We start from the raw sequence: 21306 nt of genomic DNA, 5'->3' as shown, positions 1-21306 counted from the left end.
CATTCTGTTAGAAACTACTGCTAAGAAACAGTCCATTTCAATCACAAGTGACAGCAGGTATTGTCTGTTTGAGATCTAATTAATGATTCTCTATAAAAGTGGTAGGGCCTTGCCAGCTGCACCTAAGCTGTACTGATGTACTGGCCAACGCTGTGCTGCTGGGCAGGAGCTGGATGTTGTGGTTTTCTGGTGTCTGGGCTTGTCACACCTCTCTGTGATCAGCAGTCTGAAATGCCTTCTATGACTAGGTGATATCAACAGGAATTAGTGGTCTAACGCTGTTCACTGATAGATATAGATATTACCTGAGATTGCCTGCCTGACCTTATAAATGTATGTCATTTATAAAAAGTAGGGGACTTAGCTAACATTTCCTTGCCTAACTGTATCTTCATCAGAAGATCTATGGCCACTCCTGCACACAGACAAGCTCACTGCTGTGAATTTTGAAAACCCTGTGGGCTGTGATCGCTGTGGAGGGTGTATGCACCTTTCCCATTCAGAATTCAGGTTGCCTGGATGTAGGAGCACAAGTACGGCTTTTGAAGTTTTCAAGGGCTTATCATTCATGCCATGTCTTCCTATGTGTAACTGGCATTACTAATAAAAAAAAAAAACAGGGACCCAAATCTGGCAAATTAGTTATTGGATTGCTCTGTGCATCTGTGCTAACCTACGTATCGCCCTTCTTTGTGCAGTTGTTTGGGAGGTTAATGGATAATCCTGCCCTTGTGAATAGGAATGTTGCCAGCAACAACAACTGGGACAAGATTATTGACTGTCTGAGGCAAAGCTTAGAAGATAATTGTTGTGTTTAAATGCTAATTCTATAGTATTATCCCAGTAACTTGTTGATGCATCTAAGAGTTGCTTGATGTCTATCTATACACACCCACACATGTGCACACACTTGCCTGTGGGAATTCACATGCTTCTGCTGATATGTATGCAAAAGATTTGCTGTGTTTTCTTATTTGTAAACAGAAAATGATTGGATTTATGTCCTGATAAAGGGAGCTATTCCAAACACACCACCAATTTATGACTATGTTCATCTTGCAAGCTGATCAGTTCATCCTCGTGCACTTGCAGCCATGGTTCAAGATGTGGAAGATGCAGAAATGCCACAGGACAGGCTAAGGCTGCATGTTACCAACCCCCCACTACAGGTACTTCTCCCATCAGGAGAAGCATAAGCAGACCATTACATCCTTCACTCAGCAGGGTTTGTATGACATGAGAATTGCTACCTGCCACCCAATGTGTCTCCTGCTGGGAGACAGGACTCTGAAGTACTGGAGCCTGGCTGTCTGCAGTCGGGGCTGCTGTACTACATCCAAAGCAAGCTCGCCAGTCAGCAAACGCTGCATTAATCTTTTGGGGAGTGTTTGTTTTGCTTGTTTTGCTAGGCTGAATTTCAAGCAACTGATAATGTGTTTGTGAGCAGTTCTCCTGTTGCAGCCCATTTTTCAAAGGAAGTGCGAAGACCGATGCTCCCAAGGTTTGGTGGAACACGGGTGTGAAGGGTTATATATGATCTCGCTTCGATGTGTGAGCGTGCGGTGCTTTCAAGTGCATGGTAATATGTCTGTGCAGGTACATCTGGGATAGTGGAGTTATGGCTCTGTGTGAAGTCTGATGAGTGTTTTTAAAAATATGCCTTGGTCGTGGTTCTTCTCTATGGGCGCCAATTCCGCTCGTGCCGCTACCTCACTGCAAGTGAGATACGCGTTTGCTTGCTCAGTAATAGTCAAATTTTCAAACTGCTAAAGGATAAACTCTGAAGCCTTCTGAGAATTAAATGAGATAACCACTTTATTGCTTAAAGGTTTATGAGTAGAGAGATGCCTGGAATTTCAGGAGGAAAATGACAATGTATATGGCTTGTCACTACTTGCGGTGTCGCTGCTCTGTCCAGCTGCATTGCTGTTGTTACAGTTCCCATAGGCACTTAAATCACATCTTTCAATATATTTATGCATTTAGTTTCTTCAAGCAAAAAGGAATTTAAATACCTTTTAGGATGTGGAAAGTTCAGATATGATTCCAGAGCCTCCCAGATGTGTGGGACCTTAAAAACAAGAAACATTTATCAGAACTTATTTAAGCTTACTCTCCATTGTTATTAACCTAATCTTTCACCTTTTCCCAGTTGCAATAAAGATGATTTCAAAGGCAGAAATGAGAAAAAATATATTTTTTCAGATCCACCAGTTTGGGGGCCTGTTGCACACATTTTTCTGTTTCTTTGTGGTTTTAAATTACATTTCTGCTCTGAAGTCAAATCATCCGTTAACATGTTGGTCTGGAAGGCCCCAAAGCTGCTGCAGACCTGGCAGGCAGCAAGCAGGCTGGCTAAATGGGGAAAGCTGTCGCTCATCCTCGCCTGCCGCAGACACAAGTGCTGTGAGAATTCCCCTGGTGCAGGAAAGTGTTGTGGTATCAGACTCAACATTTATTGCTGTAGTAACAGGAGAGTTCCTTTAGGCTCAAATTAACATTATAAAACCCCCCTTCCCCAAATCAGCTGCTTAAATTGGATTTAAGGGAGGGTTTCACGCCTTGTATTTTTCTGCGTACCTCTTTGTGAAGAGTAATGCCAATCCTTATGCTCAGTCTTCAGCTGTACTGTATGTGTGTCATAGGGCTGGGCTTCGTAGGACAGTTGTGTCCTACCGTGTAGGATGCTGTACAGACTGCTGCTAATGATAGCGGGGTTGCTGTCCAGCTCTTGGTAGTGGAAGGTCCCCAGTATGAACAGACCACAGTGTGAGGAATATAATAACAGATGTGTGTGACGCTATGGGATGCAATCCAGTGCCTACTAGATATAAGCACAGTTCCTCTTGCAAAACTTATCCTCCTGATTTTCCTGAGCAAGCTTTGACTCTTTTGTGTGTATTCTAGAAAAAAATAACAGAAGTTCTTTGGAAAAAACAAAAGATTTTCATATGCTCTGGAATTTCTGCAGTGAGAGTATGCAGACTTGAGGCTAGTTACTGAGGACAGTCCAATGTATAGCTGAGGGTGAAAAAATAACCATGTCACTTCTTTGGAACCTGATCTGAAGTTCACTGAAGTGAATGAAAAGGCTTCTGTTGGTTTTAAGTGGATCCAGCCTTTACACAGTGAACAGAAGACATGTGTCTTATCTGCTTAAATGTGAAAATGTTATTGATAATTTATGTTGATAGAAAGAGCACATGGTAACTTTCTTCCTGCATTTATGTAACAGGAGGCAAAAGCTTCAAGTGCACAGTAAAAAAAAATCAAGGATGCAGTTGCTTATGGCCAGCACGATGACAGTGACACAACCAGGGATTGGGCTGTTTGAAGAATATTTGATGGAAGGTAGGACATTAGGCACAGGTTTCCCGTTACCATCCTGCCTAAAGATGACAGCCCACCATTCAGGTGAGCCGTGCTTGCAGAAGCACGCCAAGCTTGCAGAAGGGGAGATGGATCTTACTGAAACACCTGTGTGATGTCTTCTGATTTTGGGTCAAGTGACACAGCATTCAAAAGATTTGAAGGCCATGCTGAAGAATATTGCAGAGCAGGAAAGTGTGCAGGGATAAGATGGCTGAAGCCACTAATCAGTAATAAATATAATGTGATGTACATATGTACAGGTCCTGCTTTACATTAATAACTTGATTAAAATCAACAGACTGGCTGTGGATTTTCACCAGTATTAAATCAGGTGAGAGTAAAAGAAAAAAAATGCTTTTGCTTTTTTTTTTTTTCTTTAGGTATGCTGACTCAATTTGTTTGTTTCTTGGGAATGCTGATACAAATAAAGAAAATGAATACAAATGTCAAGACACTGGAAGAGACCAACATCGAAAGAGAATTCTTTTGAACTGATGAGCTGAGAGCTGAAATGGTAGCAGCATCAGTCGGCGGTCAGATATTGTATGCTGTATCTCCACATTTTTTAGCCATCTTCGAGACTGATGCCTTGCATTACATGACCAGAAAACCAATTGCCAGAGGAAGTCCCTGGAACAACACCACTTGTTGTCAATGAAACTTGCACCATCACAAAGCATCACCTCCGCTTTCCAGACACCGAGTCTCCAGACAATTAACTCACGTCTGCTGTTACTACGTTGTTTCTCTCACACTTCTCCTGGATATGTATGAAACTGTCGAGCTGAATTACACTTTATAAGGTGATAGGGAAAAGATCTAACATCTATTTTTCCCTCTTGCAGATTTTATAGTGTGGGGGACGCTAATTTTTACAGCCTAAAAACCAACCAAACAAAAGAAGTTCTGCTGCTCCTGAACTGACATCTTCCAGGTAAACAAGAACATCTGACATCACTGGCAATTATTATCACCTTTTTTTTTTTTTTTTCTTTTAATCTTTACTTTTATGAGCAGATGTTAGGAAAAGCATAAGAACAAATGACTGTTTATTGAAATCTAATTTTTGACATTAAAATGAACCAAATCAGCTCAAAAGGAGAAATATAGGCCTGGACTGAAGTCTGGCGTCACCTTCTCAATCCCATTTCAGACTGCTTTAATGTAGTGCAGCCCCACTGCTTAGGAGAACATAACTTTGTACATATGCATGATGCCTTCTGTGCAAATGAATCCAACTGTTGCAAAAAGGGCCAAATTCAACATCTCGGCAATAGCTGAGGATGACCAAGTTCTTGAGGCATTTATCAGCGATCCTACTTGACATGTGATGTCTTCCTAATGACATTCAGCAATGGAGACAGGGAGTAAATAGGGATATTTGAAGGACTTGGCTATGGTAGAAAAAGTCACTGCATGAAGTGTTTTCTGCCTTAGTGAGATCTTTTCCCCATGTGGCTTGAACAGTTCAGGTTTGCCATTCCCTTTGCTGTGTTAGAAGCTTTGCAGCTTGTTCCACACATTTGCTCCCTGACTTTTTCCTTCACTTTTGAAATGTTCTTGCGTTGTGCTGTTTGGTAGGTAAGTTCCTGCCAAAGCCAGAGCAGAAAGCATATGCAGAGTTTCCTTCAAAGTATGCATTTCCTACACAAATCAGAATTACTCATTGAATTTGTTCCGCTCAGGGTTTGCTATGTGTGCATGTATTCTTTGCTAAGTGTTTTAGTAAATACTAAAATCTCAGGTATGTTAAGGGGAACAGCAGAATTCATCCCAGTATTAAATGAATAATTGTGGAAAGTGAGTTTAACTGTGCTACATAAAACCTACAGTGCTTATGGCTACATTTTTCAGCTAAATGGTTAAACTCTGCACTTAGACCAATTTGCCCAGGATGGTAGGAAAGGAGAAACAGAATAGCAATGAACTTGCAGTGAACAACATGCAACCATGTGCGAGGATTATTTGGCAAATGATGATAGGCAGTTGAAGACTTGGAAAACTTCAGGAAAATTAATTGCTTCCAATAGAAAACTTCAAATAAACAAACAAACAAAAAACCTAAACCTCCTGAATTTTTCATGTAGCTCTAGTAACTTGTGAGATTTCTTTGTGGTTCCAAGTCAAAAATGATTACAAATTATATTTCAAAAAATATCAATAAAAGCTTAGTAAGAAGAAACCAATATTGATGCTTCATTAGTAAGCTCAGTAGTTAAATTACTATGCCTTTTTTTTTTTTTTTTGGGGGGGGGGAGGAGGGGGGTTGTTTTTTAAAACTCTGAGCCTTTTTTCACTTCTGTAGAAGTACTGCAATTCATCTACACTCCTTTTGTACTTGGTCTTGTTCTGATCTTTCTCAAGGCTCAAAGCCACGCTTTGCCCCTGCACATCTGGCTATTAGCCCTGTGGATTTCTTTTAGAGATGAGTTGGAGGCCAAGAGAGATGAACTAAACAACACATTATCCGGTTGTGCTCATGGAGTGGACTGTATTTTGTGAGCAGTACGGTGGGAAAAAATATATTGTTAAACTGATTTTCTACTTGCTGCTTGATTCACAGTGGCAGGTCAAAGATATTGTGGCTCATGTGGCCATTTGAATGATCTTTCATCTGATTTTAGCCCTGTAAGTTGGACTCCCATCCTCTAAGTACAAGCATTTCATCAGAGGATTGGAAATGGTTACTTGTCCCAGTTAAACACCAGACTGTCCTTTTAAACTCCAAAATAGGGACTTGCAGAGCCTTTGGATCTACTGGTATGCATTGCAAGGTTTTGAACATGTAGGACAGAATTTAGGAGGAGGGAGAATCCTGTTTCAAGAGCCCAGGTACACCAAGACACCGCAGATTTGCTGCTGTGCTGCTGTGGTCCCAGTAGGGTCCCTCAGGCCGCAGCGAAGCAAAACCCTGCTTAATGACCCCGTGAGGATCTGAAAGCTTTTTCTAATTAAGAAACCTCCTCTGCTTGGGTTCATTGAACTGCATGGACTTGCCATGGAGGAAGGAGCTATGGTTAGTCTTTAGGACTTGCAGGCTTTGAAAATCAGTTCCTGAATTTGGGTTCTTCCTTTAAAAAAATTCCCTGTTGCAGATTACTACTTGGAGTTTAAAGAATAAATGTTCTGCTTGTGGGATTTGTGGGAAAATGAAGCCTATAACTTATCTGTAACTGCCTAATGGTGTTTGATAGTTCACATTTTTTAAAACTACTATAAAAAGAAGCCTTCTAATTTTGTTAGGTGGAATACTAATGGGGGGAAGGAAGGAGGTCGAGAGGAGCAGAGATCAGGGAAGACTGTGGCATAAGCTTTCCCTTCTGTTACCTGCAGGCACATTTAAACCAGCTGTTACTCTATTAGAGAGGATTTTAAACATGTAAGATATGCACAAAAATGCGACGCATTTATTCTGTTTGTTTGACCAAGCGTTTAGAAACAGCACCCTCTACTTTTAATACTCTCCAAAGGCAGCAATGCCTGGAGCTTTTCTCTTGCCATCTCACCTGGTAAGAGCCCCCCTGGGAAGCAGCCCTGGGTCAGCTCAGCTGTTCCTCCTCGTATGGGTGAGGACTTCCCAAGGTTTGATGTCCTGCCCCATCAGAAGCTCTGGCTGCAGTGTACCCTCTTTAGGTTACTGCTATCTCCGTGTCCTTGTGTTGACACCTATTCTCTTGCTAAGCCCTGAATAAACTTGAGGAACCAGGGCCCCGTGGTAGCCATCAGGGAACACCAGTGAAACCAGTGGAGCTGATGGTGCCAAGACCAGAGTCCAGAGCAATATTTTAAGTGGCAGCACCCAACGTGATCTATTGTGAGAGTGGGCAGTGCTGGACCTCCATTCTTCCCTTGCTCCCCCTCCCTCATATTTATAGGTTTCTAATTTCCGCTGGATAATGAATATCACTCTTCATTATAATTATGTTAAAAGGTACCAGCATGATGATTCAGAAACCCTTGAAGATATAGTCATATTTTCAGCAACAGATGGATTTAACACTGCAGATGGAGTGTTAAGAGTGCAGGTAATAACAAACTCAGCAATGTACTGTACTGAAATATAATTGGAAAGTATTAATCATATATTGGTTACTTCAGCTTCACTAAGTAGATGTTTAATTTTCATCAATCTTTTTACCAGATTCCCGGAAAGGTTTCTGTGTAGACAGAGTGTGGCTTCTAGGTGAAACGATTGCCCAAGTTATTAATGACCAAGGCCTTGATCTCGCAGGCATATGCCCGTGGCTTACCCAGGCATGCAGAATAAAAATCATTTGTGCTAATAAGGCTGTCAGATGGGGCCCCCTTCATATGGCCTACAGTTTCAGCTGGTGAATAGTCAGTAGTAAAACCGAGACCCCTCCGAACTCAGGGGCTGCGGGAGACCCGCCAACAGGAACTGCTGGCTGCAGATTTGGGGCAGAATGCAGGCAATTTGAAAAGCCCAGTTTATGGAGGTAAACCAGGGCTTTAAATCTTCGCAGAACTGGTTCTTAACATGTCAACAAAACTGGGAAAGACTGTTTTCTTGCTATTCCTTGCTATTTTCTCCAAGGCCTTTTGAAGTTATCTGCGTACAGGGAAATGTCGAATACTCTTTCTGTAAACCCGTAATTTTGAGTGGTTATTAAAATGCCTCTTCCTAGGGGCTGCATTTCAAGCCTGGATTACTCAGGGGAGTTTTGGCTCTGAGCGGGTCATGCAGGACCAGGGGAATCAGTGATGATGCCTGGTTGCATACCATGACTCTGATTCTTTAATTAACGTTATTTATAATTAAGATTTCATGCATAGGATCAGAAAGCGGCCCGTGCTCTGGTTTGTCACCTGGGGATGCAGGGAGTGCTGTAGGGCAGATCTCCAGCTTGCATGGCAAAAATCTCCATCCATTTTATGGCAGGAACATAAAACATGCTCTTTTCGGTGAAAGCTGATATATTTTCTTTTGACTACACTTCTGTGGGTGCTGTACCTCACATGGTTTGTGTTCACATCCTTTGCTCTGGGTTTTGGCACCTGGTGAAGCTGCATCACAAAGTGGCTGAGGTCGGGAGGGCCCCTTGGGTCCCCCTTGCCCCAGCAGGGCCACCCCGAGCAGGGCCCACCCCACGTCCAGGTGGCTTTGGGAGCCCCCAAAAAGGGAGATCGCAGCCCCTCTGGGCAGCCTGTGCCAGGGCTCCCTCACACTCCAACACATCTCCACTGGCTTCCTTTGTAAGTCCCATAATACTCTGGCTGAATGCTTTGGTCTTTAGCTGAAATATTTAGTTTTCTAGTGGTTTGTGGATCCTGAGAATGTAATAAAAATCTGGAATTCTCTCTGGAAAGTTGACTCTCACTTGACAGTACAATAAAATCCTACTTTTTTATCTTGGCTGATGAGAAAAAAAGGATCAGGTAACAAAATTCAACGTCTGGAAATAAAAATTGTCGTGGCTGGAAACCACAGGTGACCACACTACAGGGCAGGATTAGTGCACTCTCTACTTTCTGACAGGCATCTGTACCCCTGGGAGATGCAAACAGGTACCGATCAATTGACCACGATAATCAAATGAAGGCCTGAGAGTGTGAGTGACTCAAAATGTGGTGTCTCTTTACGGGTACCAGACAAGATGACTTGTCTGTAACACAGGTTCCCACGCTGCTTGCTGCTAGCATGTGAAAACAAATAATTTCCTTTTATTTTCATTCACAGTTGAAAATCATCCCTCCCTATCCTCCCTTCTTACTCCATCCAGACTATGGGGGTGAGCGCGAGCCCCAGAGCCGGGGCAGGGATCACAGGCAGCGCTGGGTGTCCGAGCAGGACCACCTCCGAGCTGTCCCTGCACCATGTGCTGAAGGTGGTGGCATGGAGCTGACGTATGTGACTGGCCAAGCTCCAGCACGGGGGTAATACAAAGGACAAGAGTCGTGGTGGATCAGTTGTCCCAACAGGATGCAACCTGAAGACCTGTGTGCGTACCGGTAGGACAGACTTTTGATTTCATGGCAATGTTTGTACTTTCCTTCTCTCTCTCCCTCTTTTTTTTTGTTTTTTTTTCTCCTTTTTTTATGAAAATTAATTGGATCAAAAGTGGTTTAAATTGTCAGGCTGCTTAGCCTTGATTTAAATCATGTGTTTCAAAACTTGTTCTGCATTAGTGGCTCGGAGTTTGGTTCCTATGGAGAGGTTCAGCCTCACTGTGCACCAGCGGGACAAGGACATTTGGTATTTGTTTGTGAGAAGCAGGCAGATAATGCATTGCATACACATGTAAATAACATAACTTAATACACATCAAAAAACTGCCTGTTTCCGTACAGAAGGTACTAAGAGGCAATCAATCCGCCTTAATAAATCATCTCATACTTTACTCTAAAAGGCTTTAAACTCCAGGGGGCTGAGCCTGGAGGGATGCTGCTCAGACCAAAGGGGGTGAGCGACTGGGTGCAGCTTACATCACCGGGATTCACGAGAGCTGCAGAGCTCTGATGTCACCCCATTAACTTCGGGACTTCTGCCTGTCCCTGTTTGCCCTGCATCGTCTTAGGGTATGGGGTTTGATGGTTCTAATTACTGCGATGATTTTTTTTTTCCACTTGTGGCAAACTGCTTTCAGATGAAAATTGCAACTCAAGCAAAATTGCGAGCCGCTGTCTTTATGAAGGCATTTTAGTTGCTACCTCGAGCTGTGTGAAACTTGCTAGATGTATCAAAAAAAATGAAGGTAAAGTGTATCTAGTATTTTAAAACTTGATAAATTATTGACACCGGAAAAATGCCCTGAGTTAATCAGTCTGATGGTTTTGTCACCATTTGTCCCTCGAGGATTCAGAAGTGGTGGATCACGCTCTAATGTTGGTCTGCTCTCATTGTTCGGAAGAGAGAAAACAAACATTCCTGTGCCTCGGCTCCTCGTCAGTGTCTGCACTCGAATGAATCAGCTATTGAGCTGAAGGAAAGGAAATATAAATTGACATGAAGAAAATGTTCACCCTGCAGCTGCAGAAGCAGCTATAGTTGTCAAAAGTTGATTTTTATCCCTTCAGAGACCAGTAGTTTGGGGCACTCATCACATCATCTCATTCAATGTTTAGACTTTATATAAAAGCATGGCTTAAAAGTACTCCTTTAATATGCCTTTCTTAATTTATTAAAATAAGTTTAGTGCAGTATTGTGTTAATATCAAATGTGACTTTTGGCACACATTTAGAAAGGAAAATCAAAATTCAACCTACCCTTTTTAAACACTGCTACTGCTTCTTGTTCACTATCACAACAACAGCATTTAATATTCTGACAGAATAATTTGAAAATAAAAAGAGTAGAGTTATTTTGAGACTTGTAACCCAGTAGTTTGTAGGGCAGAAATGCCCTGGAAGGGGTCAGACTGTTGCATTTACTCACCTTGGTTTTGCTGGGCTTGCATGCACAGCTGTGCAATGACACAGTGCTGTAACTTATTGCATAGGCATCCCAAACAAATGCTAAATAGTCTGCTTTGGGAGTGATTTCCAACCACTTACATTTCCCGGACTGTGCCCTAGACCTCTCAGGCTGCTGCACTGAATTACCTGGAATAAATTCCTTGAACTCAGGTTGCCCTATTATCCTTGTTGTCTTTAGTGGAGCCATGAGTTAAATGTTATATTTTTCTGGGCAATTTCTTTGCCATGTAACTTTCCTGTCTTTACTTTGAAACTGTGCTTAAATACACAATGGAATACCACAGTTTCTCCCTGCTCCTCTTCTCAAGTGTGTTTAGAGAAGTGAAGGAACGTTAAAAGACAATCATCTTGTAAAATGCATGAGTTGTACAGGGGAGAAAAACAAAACAAAACAAAAACACAGCAATTTATTTGTTGGCATTTTGGGTATGTGTTGTCCAGTCCAGTTATCATTCAGTTCTCTACAACAGCAGTTAGTCTACCACTGTACAGACATCATAGATGGCAGCCCACTGTTCAAACCATTGGCCTGGAGAACAGCTCTGCTTCAACACATTAATCTTTCTTTTGAGGTCAAAACCTGCTTCTCTTTTTTTGCCGCGTGCTTGCAGTTATTTTTCTTTCCATCTGTGATGGCAGCAGCTCCTCAGTTGGGGAAGAGCTTTCCTTGCTGCTCTGCTCCCTCTCCCAGCAGCAGAGTTTCTCTTCCCATGGGCAGAGCGGACTTTGTCCTCGCAGCCAGTTTTGTGCTACCCGCCTGAACGCTGCTCCTGGCGGGTATTGTCTCCGTAAGTGGATGCCTCTTCGTTGCTGCTAAATAATATATGTCTGCCTTGAGATCAGCTGCATCAAGCACTTGTGGAAGCTGGGTCTTCTGTGCCTCTCGGATCCTCTGAAACATATTCCATGAGATCCCTTTGGTTCTCTTCGAGCTGTTTGTTGATTTTCTTAAAGATGCAGTTGAGCTTGGGCATGACAAAAAATCAATTCACTACAGCACTGAGACCTGCTCAATTTATAGGAGTAAATGCTACACGCTTACTTCTTTACTTACATAACTGATATTTCTTATTTTAATACAGTACATACTTTTTTTAAGCTGAACTTTGAAGCTGATCCCTCTATAATGCTTGGTGGCACTGCCTAGCTAAGCAGAAGCCTTTTATTAGTTTTAAAGGATTTGTACGCTGTCAGATGAACAGATGCTAACATGCACCTGTAGTCTGTCTCCACTGGGAACTGTATTCACCACTACTGTTTGGAACCAGTTGGACAATTTTTTAAACCAACTTTATGATAAAAGATTTTTTTTTTATGTAAAAAAAAAAAAACTTTAGTGAAAAGCATCTGCTTTGTGTGTTTAGTTTTTTTCTTTTTTCTTTTTCTTTTTTTTTTCTAGAACTAAAAATTGATGTACATCTTTTGACTTGAGAATTTCTGTTCAAAATATCAACTGTCTGTGGAAAAAGGAGATGGAGAAGATTTATCTGAGGACTTGTCAAAATTCTGTCCAGACATGGTGATGACAACTTCTGTGTTTTAGCTACTTATCATAATTTGTTGATGTTTTAGATACTCTTGTTTGATATTTGTATTCATGTGGCTTAAGTAAATGACTTAGCTGGGGTTTATTCCTAATTTTTCCATTGGCTTCCTTTGCAACACTGCACATAATTTTTCCAAGACATTGGCTAGTTTTACATGCTTTATTTCAGGAACTGGAGGATGAGGGCAAAGGGGTGGGGAGAGCAAACCAACCTGGAGACCCCTCAGCCTTAACTTTGAGATGCTCTCAGTGGTGGGTTTCTAGCATGAATTAACTATTAATGCTGTTGTGGAGCACTGGGCAGGCATCATCTGGGCATACAAGCTCCAGAAAGACAAAGTCAAACCAGAATTAGCATAGAGAAAAACTAATGGCATAATCAGAAGAATGGAGAGTCTGTTGTAACAGTTTGGCTTGTTGAACTCAGCAAAACAAAGCCAAAGAGGGTGTTGGAGGTGCCTCTAAGTACCTTGATATAAACAGAGAAAGCTTAAAATAAATAAATAAAAATCCACCAAAAAAAAACCCTAGACTATTTACACTAATAGATAATATCGGCACAAAACCAAGCATGTAAACTGCCATGGAAAGGGTGGTTTCTATCCAGCAGAGGAGAAAGATTTGAACAGCTTTCAGATGGAGGCAAGAAACTTCACAATTGGAGCATAAAACATCTGTGAAAGGGGCTTTATGTGCTGACTGTTTATGAGTGCATGGGGCAGAAGGTGACAGCCACATCTCCATGTGCTCCCTCCAAACTTCAGCTGTGATTAACCCTGCCTCCCACCCAGCGACCCCCCCAACAACCTGCAGGTTTCAGACTGTTTCCATCTGTTGGCAATAACACAGATCTTCGCTATCTTATTAAGCACTGCAGCACTCTTGCTCGCAGAAAGCACTGAGGATCTTCATAGGAGACACTGCTGAAGTGCTCATTCCTTTCACTGCTTTGCCTGTTATCCAGATCTTTGCACTCCAGTATCAGGGATCTGCGTTAGCTGATGGCACTAACCACTGGTCACTAGACTAGCCTGGAGCTGCAGAAGCTGTGTTCAAAACCAGACTCTTTTTTTGAAAGCCGCACTAACTGGCATTGAAATCAGAATTGCCAAGTCTGTGCTAAAGTGTAAAATGTTTATAAATACTTGAGCTGTTTTCCAAGAGAAGCAATGCTCTTGGAGTGGTTTGCATGTTTCTCGTGAGCGTGGCTTCTGGACCAGCAATCTCTGACTCTCCCCAGAGCACCGTCCCTGCCTGGACACCTTCAGTCCATCTCTGAGGGAGGGACAAGAGCAGCGAATAGTTTCTGTCTTAGTGGAGCTCTTCACCCACCTCTACAACCTTGTGCTGCTCTCCCAGTTTATGATCTGATTCGTACTTCCCTGCCCATTGATAACCAGTGGCCCAAGACTCACGTGGGTACGCTGTCTAACACAATTTCACTTTCATATTTAATCCACATTAGCATTCCTTTACCACGCCGTTTCCCAGCTGTAAAACCCTTCGTGAGCAGGCAGAGACTGTCACAAGCTGGGCTGCGAGGAGCCAGCAGCAGCTTCTCTTGGAGATGACTCATGCCATTTCAAACTATCTGGCTAATCACTAGGCTGAGATCTGTGGCTTTACAGACAATATATAATATTTGCTTTGCCTCTGTGCATTGCGTTACATTTTGGATCCTTTTCCATTAGGATCTGAAGCATATAGACTGCATCTAATCCAATTTATCCTGTTCATCTTGGCAATGCTGGCAATGCTGACAGCTCAGAGAAAACACTTAATTTGACTAAGTGTTTTCAGTTTGCTTCTCAAAATATTTGAAATCATTAAAGCCAGAGTACCCCTGCGCTGCGATACACAGTCCTGACCTACTTCAGCAAGTTAATTACAATTTGCAGATCCCACCGTCTTTGCTTATGCTGCAGGCTGAGTGGGAGTTTACCTGGTTAAGGCTGGGCTCGGTGTTTGGGAATAATTCTGGCTTGATGCGTTTTAAAATGACTCTTGAGAAAGCACTTCAGCTCTCAGAGCAGAACCAGGGAACCGTCTGTGCCACGCTGCCCGGGGTCTCTGTGCTGGGCACTGGGCTCCCCAGGCAGATGCTCCCCTGGCGTACAGCTGCTCAAGTCTTGGTGTTGATGCTTGTATTCACTGCTGCCTGCAGTGCCTGAAGTTCTGGGAGACGCCGGGAAGCTCTCAGCATTCTGGGTGTTTTATGATCTGGTTTGTCACTGGGACTCGCATTTACTGTAGAATCAGTCATGATTCGAAAATGATGAAATAGGTGTCTAATCCCAATTCCGTACAAAGATTGCATGAAAGGAAAATCTCCAAATGGCTCCTTTTGAACTGCTGGACAGGAGCAGCTGATTAGGTGTTTTGGTTTGGTGGCACTGGAGCATCGGTCTGTGATGGTGAGGCAACCTGAAACTGCCAGGCACTGAAGGGCAGGTGATCTGATCATGCTACACCAACACAGCGATCACTTGCTTTATATCACATCAATGTGATATAATTTTCTTTTGATTTTTTTAAAGGATTTGCTCAAGAGTTCCCGTTCAGAGATGCGTGCTGGCAAGTTGCAATACCACTGAGAACGGGAGGTCCGGAGCTGCAGCAGGAGTAAGGAACTTGGAAAATGCAACTGGTGCGGAAGAGCGAACAAGGTCACTGGTGACAAGGCTCTGCTCCATCTGTGCAGGCACGCTCTTGAGCAGAAGCATTCCAGCAACGTGGCGTTTTGTCACATTATTCCGTTCCTTTTAAATTTCAATAGCGAGTTATTTGCCTGCCTTTGGTTGGGAAACAAAGCCCCTCTTTGTGCAGCAACACAACGCGGCTATCTCGTGTAACGGAGAAATGAAATGCAAATAACGCAGGAATTGTGCTTGTCTGGGGAAGAAGGCAGCATTGTCTGGTGACGAGAGCAGGAGAAGGTGGTGTTGCCCAGTGCCGCTGACAGTCAGTCCCAAAAGTGGAAGAAACCACAGTTTGTGGAGTCTTCTGATAACACTGACATGAAAACCTCCCCTGTCCCCATTTCATCTTTCATAGAATAGGGACAAAAATTGCTCTGCTGTTTTGTGCAATTCAGCAAAGCATTTAAAATTGCACTTTATCTTTTTAAGTACACAAGAAGTTCGCCAACTACCCGCACAGAGCAACGTTCACACTGAAGTGTTCTGTGACATTGGGTCCGAGTAATTTGTAAAGGAATTGGAGAAGTCTAAGTGAGAGCCATTAAATTACTGAATTAATAAACTCTTTTAACCATTTTTTTCCTTTTTATCATTTTTTTTTCAAGAAAGTGAGAATTTTTACATTAAATGTTAATATTTTTCTTTATCCTTTTTGTTCAAGCATGGTGCAAAGGGACTACTTAAAAAATACTGAAGAAAACTCAAACAAATGCTAGGGCAAGGCAAACCTTTGAATTACCACTCAGAAATGCATTCAAAGTATTAATTTCTAGCACTGCCAATCATAAGAAATTAGGATTTTGCTCAGGCTTGGGTCTCTTATTTTTGTTTTGTTTTACTGTGTTGCACAATGCCTAATTCCTTACTGGGCATGAACGCCTGAGGATCAGTTCTCAATGGCATTACTGAGAAATGAGAGGTTTTGTCCTGCTTTCAGCATTTTCTCAGCATCTTGTTGGATCAGGTCTGTTGTTTGGCATTTTTAAGCTATGCATACTCGTGCCACTGTTTTTTGTTTGCACCTATCTCTCTTCTGTCTCGTTTTACTCTCTTTCTCCAGCCCTCACCTTGTTTTCTGCTCCATCACACCTCTTTGCTACCTTCCAAGGTCAAATCCATAAGAGACGGGCAGCAAAGGAACAAGGGGCTTGTTCAGTATCAGGCCCCCCCAAAGAGCAATGCTAACTTGCACGGTGCATATGAAGAGCTATTCAGAGCTCAGATTGGTGACAGTCAGGGGACAGTTTAACCTCTGGCATCAGCTAGAACTGGGCAGCGACAGGAGCCAGTGCAGTCGTGCTAATTAATGTACCCTGAGGGGACACAGCGAGGCACTGGCCGGGTCCACCTGAGACATACTGCTGTTGGTGCCGAGGTGCCAATTAGAGTGTTCCCTCATAAAAATAACCCATGCTAAAAAAATTAAAAAGGCAAAATTCCAGCTAAAGTAGATAAAACAAGACTTAGACATAAAATAACAAAGTGGACTTGGTAATGTGGCTCTGTGATACATCAATACAAGGCAGGACAAGCTCTGCTGTCCCTGGGCTGGGTGGCAGCATTGGTGCTAACCTCCCCGGGCTGGGGGCTGAAGGTGCTCACATCCATCATCTCAGGGCATCCTCCCTTAGAGAGCAGGGCTGAACATCTCAGGGCCACAACCTCTGCGGCTGGCACGGGGATGTCTGGGACAGGATATCATCCTGCACTGATGTTGGACACCAAACAGATCCACTTCAGAGAGAACAAGAAGTCAGGAGAGGCTTTGGTCCCTCTCCTGCTTCTGGTTTAACACCAGTAGCGCATTGTTCTTTGCAGGCTCTCAGTTTCAAGTTCTTCTATGACCAGTCAGCCGTCCTCAAGCTGATTATCACTGCATTGAAAATCAAGCTGTTGTTAGAGTATGGCGGGGTCTTGCTTTCACCAGCTGACCAGTTCTTGACAACTGAGGCAAGGAAGCACTTTGTTCAGACTAGTTAGAATCATGTTAATCTGTCTTTTTTGTTTGTTTGTTTGTTTGTTTTTTCTCTGTAGATGTGTTTGTGGTGGATGGGGGATCTTAAGCATGTATGCACTTGAAATATCTGAATGTTTCTGATGAAGAAAACCCCAAGGACCTTAACCTCATGTCAAAGACAAACCCCCAGTATGACTTTCTAGAGAATGCTCTTCCCTCAGCTGAAGCAAATCAACTCTGGGATTGATGTAAGTGAGTATATACCTTACAAAATGCTACTATTCCTCTAAAAATTATTTTATCAGTGAAAGCACATAGCTGTATGGGGCACTACTTTTCAGCTGACTGGCTGGTGGGAGAGAGGAAGCCATTTGGCGAATCAGACCAGACCAAATGGCATTCATTTGGTTAATCACCAGCTATTAAAATAGCATCAAATCATAGCAACCTATTTGTTTATCATTCAGGGCACAATTTTCTGCACAGTATATTCATAACTGCTGTACCCAAGCTAATTTTAAACGAGCCAACAAAGCCGTTTTTCAGCACTCTCCTGGGAAATGGATCTGTAGACTGATCGATCTCACTGCTTCTGGGGCTAAGGCCCCACAAAATCAGAGCTGATGACATTGGCGTTTAACTATGAAAAGAACCGATGCTTGTTTTAGAGACATTTTTAAAGCATTGCGTGGTTTTAGATTTTTGCATTACTCCAAGGTCCATTTGACTTGCAGTGTCTCCAAGCAGGCCACATCAACCATGTTCTCTCTAAGCATGAGTGTTCAGGCACCACTGCAGACCACTTTGTGATTCCTATTAGAGACAACAGTCATCAGTTCCTTGGTGGTTCCTCTCTTTTTCACCCTGAATTCAGCAAACGATGAAATTCCTTTTCTTCAGCTCAGGAATATAACAGTAACTTCGATCTTGGTCCTCAAAGCACTGACCTGTTCCTGAGGGCTGACACCTCGCTGCTGGAGTACAAGCCCTCAATAATTAAGGGAAGCAGAACACTAGGAGAGTGGTCTGTGCAATGATTAAACCAATTGATTTTAGCACTGAGGTAAAAAATGGATGAGTAGCACCTTCCCCAAATACTTTTTTCATATAAGTAAATAAGTGCAGAGTTCAAAATCTCTTTTCTGCTGCAGTTGGTGGCCTCCTAATCTAGCTTCCTCACTCCTAACATACCTGCAGAGAAACTAGGACAAGTTTTGGCTTTGCTGGCAGACCTGTTGTGCAGATTCCTATGATGTTCATGCTGTCAGTACCGGCGAAATAGGTGTGTGCTTATTTTTAGGGTGCAATAGGATATGATGAAACCTCAGAGCCGTATTAAGGCTAGCTGAATCGTTGGCTTGACATTTCATGCTGCACGTCAGTTGATTGGTCATTTTATCACCAGTTATGAAGTGAAATTAGATAATCTCAATGCCATATGGTATACGGTATTTATAGTTTAGTATGTTTTCCATATATGTGTGCTAAAGCCTGCTTCAGGGATTTGTTACGGTCCTTGTGTTTACAGGATCCGGGTCTTGGGTGAAAGAAGAAATTGACAGTTGCTAATGTTTGACTTAAACTGATACATTGGAGGCCACATGGGTGATCCCTAATTAAAGTCAATTCACACTTTCCATCCTTCGCCAGGGAGGCTGTCAGGTCTCCCTGGGACCAGACCCCAAGTCCACCCAGCTCCATTACCTCCAGCAGCAATTGGGAGCAAGCATCCCCCATCAGTGAACCTCCACCCCATCTCCTCTCCCAGACAGCCATGAGCATGCGGTGTCTCCTCCAGGTCTCTGACACAGGTGGGCTTCCACCTGAAGCATCCCTACAAGGATTATTGTCAGCATTGGGTTTAACTTCAGAAATTCTTGCCTTCCATCAAAATGCTTCGTTCCCCTTGAAATCTTGATAAATAAGGAGCTACAGGATTAATTATGTGGGACATTAGTCACTCAATATGTGTCATTATTTTCTCAAAACAAGACTAAATGAATGCCACAGAAGGGTCTTACAGAGATCTGCTTTTGGAGCTGACTCAAATGAGATCAAATAGAAGCATCTTCTCAACCCCAAACATCAGTTGCCTGGTACAGGTACCTACCCTGGGGACCCTAGTGAGCTGTATGATGTGAATACCCTTAATACAAATAACTTCTTGACTGTTTCTCATCAAAAAAGATCCCTGTGCATATCTTCAGATCCAGTACAAGCAGCAGGAAAGCTCGGGTAAGCTTTAGAGCAGATGTGTTGGTTTGCTTGAGACCCAAGTCCCAGTCCTCATCCCTGACTCTGATGCCATGTCTTGGTTACTCAACATTGTTGTAATGGCAGACAACAGAAACTGGCTGAGAGTGGACCATTTTTTTTATTTTTTTTTAATGATAAATAGTAATAACAATCAACAAACCCTGAGAGAGGAAAAGTGATGTTCAATTGCCCCATAAGAACCCTGTGAGCACTGGAACAAAGAGGAGTTAATAAATGATACAGTCAGGTTTTTTGGATGGGATTCTTGCAGAATATGATTTCATAATCCGCTGTCTCTAGTGAACAACAAGACCTCTGTAAACACTCAATATTCAAACAGAAATTTGTTTCTTGTAGGCTTCCATGGCACAAAATAAAAGCTCTGTAAATCTGGGCCTCCATATGTGGTTCTCAGCTGGTGTAAGTCCCTGAATGAATTACATGTGAACAGAGAAATTAATGCTACACACATGGTGGCCAAACTTGAAAGCAAAAATTGCAACTGAGAATATGCTGCAGTGGATTGTGAAATATTTGAAGATAAATGGAAGCTTGAGTCCTTGCTGATATAATGCATCAATGATGCATTTCAAGGGATACACAACCATCACAGCAAGTTATTACAATACTGAGATCATATCTGGGAGAGCACAAGGACTCGCGCATTAAAATCAAAGACTGAATTTAATCAGAATGCAAAAAGGTAAGTTTGTAACATTGGCTCTTTACTGTGATTTGGAACAAAAAGTAATTGGGTAAAAAAATTGGCTTGCTCTTTTTAAAGAATCCCACAATTTACCGTTGCAATAAATGTGTGTCCCATCTAGTTTTTGAAATGATTGTTTTCTAAAGCTGCTTTTGTTAATCTGTAAATGTTGATGACAAATTACCCAAGAGTTTTTGTACTTTTGAAGCAGTTGCAATCTTTTTGTTACAGTTTTTTCAACCCTCTGTAGGCAGGGGAGGAGAAAAGAATGTGCATGTTCCAGTGAATTCTAAATGAGGGCTGTGCCTCCCCTGTTTGTAAAAAGCCAAGCAAAGCAGTAAAAATAATAAATAAAACAAATGAAACCCTCTTTAATCCATTCATGAGCTTGAGTGTTTCAAGTAGACCATAATATTAAGACAAAGAGTTCTGAGAGAGATGGATCAGAGGAAAGGGCTATTGCTTAAACAATGTCAGCCTATTTAATTAAATTACTTATTTGTCAGCACTGTATTTTCCCATGTCCGGGATTCTTACTGTTGATTCAAGGCTTAAAGCCTGAACAGAAAGGGCAACAACTGCTGTGTATTTGATCCTGAGCAAGCTGTGGCCTTTGAAATGCCAGCACTTGACGTCTGGGAGAATGCTGGAGTGCTTTTGGGCAAGAGAGGGCACCAGCAAAAGAGCTGATGAAAATGTGTTCCCCCCATGTATCTGACAGTGCCACGGCATCCTGAAGTGCATGGGGAACCTCTATGAGATTTTGTAAGCTTGATGTTATTTCCATAACAGTTTACTTGCATTTATCACAAGGACAGTTGGGTCTGGGGTAGAGGACCATGAACAGGGCCAGAAGCCAGGAACTCTCAACTCCTTCCTTCCTTTGTCTGCAGTGGTTTGGCAGGTTTTTCTAATATATAAAATCTATAGTTTAGTCATGGACAATTGCAAATGTTTATTGTCTTATGGTCAACTTTTAAACTGTTTTCATAGCTGGTTTGTTGCACAAAATAGGCGGCTGTGTTTCCCTTCCCTAGATGGGTATCTTCTGCTTTAGACTCCACAGCAAGGCTGGAGAGAGCCACTGGGACTTGCAATGCAACAGCTCAGGACGAAGCAGCAGGTAAATAAATCTTGCAAGCGTTAGGCCAGAGTAGCAGCTCTGTGTGTGTGGAGAGAGCTTAGCACTCAGCCACTACTCCTGTATGCAGAAGAACTAATAGAGATTTGAGTATTTTTTCTCTTCTGTTCCCATACTGGTTTTGTTCAGGAAAAAAAAAAAAAAAAAAAAAAAAAAATGAGGACAGAAAATGGTCTTTGGTTAAAAAGAGCACG

The 21306-nt window shown here is 42.4% G+C and overlaps 1 long non-coding RNA gene across 1 annotated transcript; it reads left to right on the top strand.

Annotated features, from left to right (window-relative positions):
* Positions 1-187: 187 nt before the first annotated feature.
* Positions 188-20460, top strand: LOC118171026. Its single transcript, XR_004753010.1, has 3 exons — positions 188-4306; positions 14891-14975; positions 17087-20460. It is a non-coding gene; the product is annotated as an uncharacterized LOC118171026 (long non-coding RNA).
* The last annotated feature ends 846 nt before the right edge of the window (positions 20461-21306 follow it).

Source organism: Oxyura jamaicensis, chromosome 8, assembly GCF_011077185.1.
Source record: "Oxyura jamaicensis isolate SHBP4307 breed ruddy duck chromosome 8, BPBGC_Ojam_1.0, whole genome shotgun sequence".
Lineage (NCBI taxonomy): Eukaryota > Metazoa > Chordata > Aves > Anseriformes > Anatidae > Oxyura > Oxyura jamaicensis.
The sequence above is the reverse complement of the archived record's forward strand: the minus strand, read 5'-3'. Positions and strand labels throughout refer to the sequence as shown.